Genomic DNA, 5,694 nt, shown 5'->3' with positions numbered 1-5,694 from the left:
TTGCACTGTGCCTTGGAGCTTTTTGACTGTTGTAGTCTCCTGGGACCTGTTAATATGGCTCATCATCTTATGTTCCCTGTACCTTTAAAAGAAATTAAAACAACAACAACAACAAAAAAAAAGAACAGTAGAAGCTACAGGGGTTGAATCATAGCCCAGTAACCTGCCTTGCCCTTCCTAAGAGTTAACTTTAGGTTAAACTGTGGGCAACAGGAAAGGAGATGTCTGCTCCTATTAAATCAAACATGTGCCACCAATTGGCACTAAGGCCTGGGGAAATGCCAGCTCTCCATGTGTCACTAAGATAGAGTTCCTGGGAAAGGCCTGGAGCAGCAGCAGAAGTACCGCCTGGGAAAACAAAACTTTCTCTTGCAACCCAGGCTGGACAGTGCAGCTCCTGGAAAGTCCTGGCCTCCAAAGAATAAATGGCTTCCTGACTGCTGATGTACAACAGCAGGAAGAACGGAAGGGTATACAGTTCTAGAATAGAGAGGGCTTCTTGATCACAAGGTGGAAAAGGTGGATTTTGTTTTGCTTTGTTTTTACTTTAAACTTTTTCTACTTTATTGGAGAATCCTCATGTGGAAAAACATACTTTACATTTAATTTTTTTGCAGTGTTCAGGATTGTGCCTGCTCGACAAGTGTTCTACCACTGAGCTACATCCCCAACCCTTTTAAAATGTTTAATTTTGAGACAAAGAGTCTCCCTAGCCTGACCAGGCTGGCCCAAACTTGGGTTTTTCCTGCATCATCCCCTCAGCTGGTATTTCAGGGGTGTACCACAGCTCCCAGTATACATAGGCTTCTAAGAGTTTGTCAGAACCAGCTCTGCCAGTTCACCCCGCTTCCTGTTGTAAGGATGCCCTCATCTTGGACAAGCATGACTATCAGTTATTCTTACAGAACTCCAAAATTCTGAATGTGCAAAGTCAAAGGTAGGGCTGGAGTGTGGCTCAGTGGTAGAGCACTTGCCTAGCATGTATGAGCACTGGGTTTGAGCCTCAGCTCCACACAAGAAGATCAATAAATAAAATAAAGGTACTGTGTCTATCTATAACTAAAAAACATTCTTTTTAATTAAAAGGTATAAACACTGAGGCTTTGCCAGACCTTGATAAGTTGATAGTGGGCTGAGGGCAGTAAAGTTGCCCTCCTCACGTACAAGAAACTTGACTCTTAGAGGAATTACTGAGAGTATTACTCTGAACCAATTCTGAACTTACAAACTCAAAAGGTTATACACATTGAGTTCTGCCAGATCTTGCTATCTTAAATTGATAATGACATTGACTTCATTAATTAATACCTGATTTCCTAATTTGAGTCCCTTTCCCTTTTTATTTTGTTTAAAATGTTCAGGCGAGAATATGTATTTTTCAGTATCAGAACGTCTGTCTTTTCAATGTCTCCACTGTTTCCCAGGAACTGGTATCCAATTTTAACAATGCATCTCTACTCTGCTCTTTGTTTCTTTCTTATTTCCTTTCTTATTTCTGCCACACCTGGTTGTCTTCTCACTGATTAAACACACCTCTGTGCAGCTTCCAGGAAACCTGTATTTTGTACACTTGTGACTTCATCTTGGAGGTTTCTTATTCCTACCTGCAAACATTCCAAAAAGGAAGAGGATAGAAAAGCAAATGATCTTAGAAAAGAGTTAATGTACAAGTTCAGTCTAATCAAGATTCAGTGGGGGAAAAGTGATGAGCTAACCAGTACACTATACACCCATGTGTAGAAAAACTCCCAGTAGGCAGAGTAATTCATTCTGGTTTTAACATGTTTTATGTGAGAATGTATAAAGAGGTTAGGGTCTTATATAGGAATCAAGATTAAGCTATGTCATAAAAGGACAAAAAATACTTTAAGATAATAATAAAGAAGAGTATAGAAATAAAATACCTTATGCTCAATGGCCATCAATTTTCTCCCCCTTCCATAGGGGTAGAACCAGGAAGGTCCCTAAAACATATCTGATAGGACAGAAAAAATAAGTGGAGCATCTAGATTGGAAAGGAAAAAGTAAAATTATCTCTATTTGCAGATGACATGACTGTTTTTACAACATCCTAAAGAAATCACACATGCATAACTATTCAAGGTCATTAATAGGTTGATCAATGCTATCAGATAATATCAACATATAAAAATCAATTTTATTTCTATAAACTAGCAATATATAATATATAATAAAATTAAGAGAATCCCATTTATTATAAGATCAAAAAGTGCTCTAGAATGCCACATTGAAAACTTCAAAATGCTATTGAAAAAAAAGGACATCTAAATAATGGTAAGAAATTCTACTATGTTCATGGATTGAAAGATTTAATATTGTTAAGATGGTAATATTTCCCCAATTGACCTAGAGTTTCAAGGCAATTCTCATCAAGTTCCAACTTATTTTTTTTTTGAGAAATAGATAAGTAGAGCATAGCATTCATATGGAAATTCAAGGAACCCTGAACAGCAAAACAAATATGCAAAGAAGAGCACAAATTTGGAGGACACTTATTTCCTGATTTCAAACTTTCTTCAGAGTCATTAATCAAGACAGTGTGTATAATACTGGCAAAGCCAAATAAATCAATGGAATAGAATGGGGAATAGAGAAATTCACCATACATCTAAGGTTAATTGATTCTTGACAGGCATGCCTAGATAATCCAATGGGGAAAGAATAATTTTTCAATAAAGCTGGAACAAGTGAATATCCAAACACAAAGGAAAGTTGGCCCACTACCTCAAACTATGTACTGAAAGTATACCAGCTCAAGAGGCTGAGGATATGGCTCAAGCGGTAGCGCGCTCGCCTGGCTTGCGTGCAGCCTGGGTTCGATCCTCAGCACCACATACAAACAAAGATGTTGTGTCCGCCGAGAACTGAAAAATAAATATTAAAAAAAAAAAAGAAAGTATACCAGCTCAAGCTACATAACTCTTAGCAGAAAATATTAGTGTAAATCTCTATTATCTGGTATATTTTTCTGCTTTTTGTCAACATGATGAAATACCGAAGAAAAACAACTTGAAGGAGGATTTATTTTGGCTCACAGTTTCAGAGAATCCAGCCCATGGTAGGAAGGCAAAACATGGGCTTGAGGAGAGGCAAGGCAAGACATCAGAGCAGAAAGATGTGAGGAAGGAAAGCTACACATCTCATGGCAGCTGCAAAGGATGTGTGGGGGGTGTCCCTCATCAATGGGTTAATCCATTGATGAATTAATAATTTGAAGACATTATTTGGAGGTGGGGCGTAGTTGGAGAAAGTAGGTTATTGGGGGTGTGCCATGGAAGGCTATATCTTGTCCCTAATTGATTCCTCTCTTTGGGCGTGAGGGGCGGAATATTATGGTTTGATTTTGAAATATTCCCCAAAGGCTCATGAATTCAAGGCTTGTTCCTCAATGAAACAAACTTCAAAGGTAGAATTTCCAAAAGTGATTGTGGTTCATGAGGGCTCTGACCTTATTAATGGGTTAACCCATTTAGAAATTCATATCTGGGAGTGGTACAGACTGCAGGAGGTAGAATCTAGTTGGAAAGAGTAGTAGGTCCTTGGGGGCACACCCTTGGGGACTATATCTTGTTCCTAGCCACTTCCTTGTTCCCTCTCTTCCCTCTCTGCTTCCTGACTGCCAAAAGTTAAGTAACTTTCCTCTGTCATGCCCTCCTGCCACGATGAGTTTTTCTCAAGAATTTTGGTCACAGTGAGGAAAACTAATGAACCTGAGGTTGGGCAATTTCTTGGATGTGATGGTAAAAGCACAAGCAGCAAACAAATTTTAAATACTGGCTTTCGTCAAAATTGAGAATTTTGTGCTTCAAAAGATACCATCAGGAAATTAAAACTGCAACCCACAGAATGGAAGAACACATTTGCGAATCATATGTTTGATCAGAGTCTAGTACTTGGAATATAAAAGGAACTCTCATTGGAATTGAACCCAAGGCTTCAGCCTGCTAGGCAAGCACTCTACCAATGAGCTGTACCCCAAGCCCTGCAGATCAAAAATGAAAAGACAAATACCTGATGGTAAAGAAGAGAAAATATTTGAATATACATTTTATTTATAAAAAAATATACAAATGGTAAAAAAAAAAGGCACAGGGAAAGATGCTTAACGTTAATAGTCATCAAGGAAATACTACTCAGAATCACAAAGAAATTTCACTTCATACCTGAATATAATAAAGAAAACAGTGAAAAATAATTATTGCTGAGGAAGTAAACAAACTGGAATCCTTATACATTGCTGATGGGAATCTAACATGATGCAGCTGCTTTGGAAAACATACATGCCATTCCTTAAAGGATAGAAAATATAGAACTAACATAGGACCCAGCAATTCTGCTCCTAGTACATCCCCAAGAGAAGTGAAAGCATACATGCTGAAAAACTTGCATATGAGTGTTCAGAACTGGATTATGTAAGAGTCCAAAGTGGAAACAACACAAATGTCCATGAACACAATAATAAATAAACAACAAAGTAGTATATTTGTACAACAGAATATTATTTAGCCATAAAAAGAACCAAGTATTGATACATGATATGATGATGGATCTTAAAAAGTTTGTTCTGTGATCAAGCAGTCAGACACAAAAGGCCATAATCTGTATGATTCCACTTATATGAAATGCCCAGAATAGATTAATATAGAGACAGAAAGCAGATTAGAAGCTGCCAGAGGGCCATGGGAGAAGAATGAGGAGTGACAGCTAATGGCACTGTTTTGTGTGAGAAGTGACAAAAATGTTTCAATGTTAGGTTGTGGTGGTAGTTGCAGGACTCAACTGAAAATGGGTGAATTGAACTCTTTATTTAAAAGGCTGGTTTGGGGCCTGAGGTTGTTGTTCAAGTGGTAGAGTGCTCACCTAGCATGTGTAAGGCACTGGGTTCAATTCTTAACACCACATAAAAATAAAATAAAGATATTGTATCCACCTAAAACTAAAAATAAGTATTAAAAAGGGCTTGTTTTATGGTATATGAATGGAATCTCAATAACAAATATTGTATGAGAAAAAAAGTGCCTTGTATTTTATTACTTTTACCATTAGTGGTAGCTGAGATTCAAACTAAAACAGATTAAAGAAGCAGGGAGAAAAATCAAGTTTTTATTTAAAAGACTTGATTATACAAATCAAGTCTTAATTCTACAGTGATATTATCTCCAGTCTCAAACTTTAAAGAGACAAACATAGCCAAATGACAAAAGGCAGCTGCTATAATAAAGTCTAAGATAACAATCTTGGTATACCAAATTATAGTAGTTGAAAAATCCACATACCAAGTTCTATATTAGTGAAAAGGGTTTAGGTCAAACATAAACAGAAATCCAATTTTTCTTTTGAGTAGGAAATCCAAGATCTCAGTCCACCAGACTGGAGGACATGATGATAATAGCAGTATCAACGTTTCTATGGACAGGCACTGCCCTGCAGGCCAGACAGCACATCACCTCACTGTATCAGAAGCAGGTGCTGTTACTGACTCATCAGATCTGGAGAGAAGCTGTGAGAGAGTAGGTAGTGGTGTTGTGGTGTAGCTGCAGAACTGAGGCCTCCTGGTTATCCTGGATTGGAGTAGAGGACAAAGGAGACAGGCCCAAATCTCTTATATCCAAGTGCCTGCCAGGGATACTCAGTTATACTCAGAGGCAAAGCTCCTCCCTGGCTGCCAATGGC

The sequence above is a fragment of the Marmota marmota genome, unplaced genomic scaffold, assembly GCF_001458135.2.
Source record: "Marmota marmota marmota unplaced genomic scaffold, marMar, whole genome shotgun sequence".
Classification (NCBI taxonomy): domain Eukaryota; kingdom Metazoa; phylum Chordata; class Mammalia; order Rodentia; family Sciuridae; genus Marmota; species Marmota marmota.
This window is presented reverse-complemented; position numbering follows the sequence as displayed.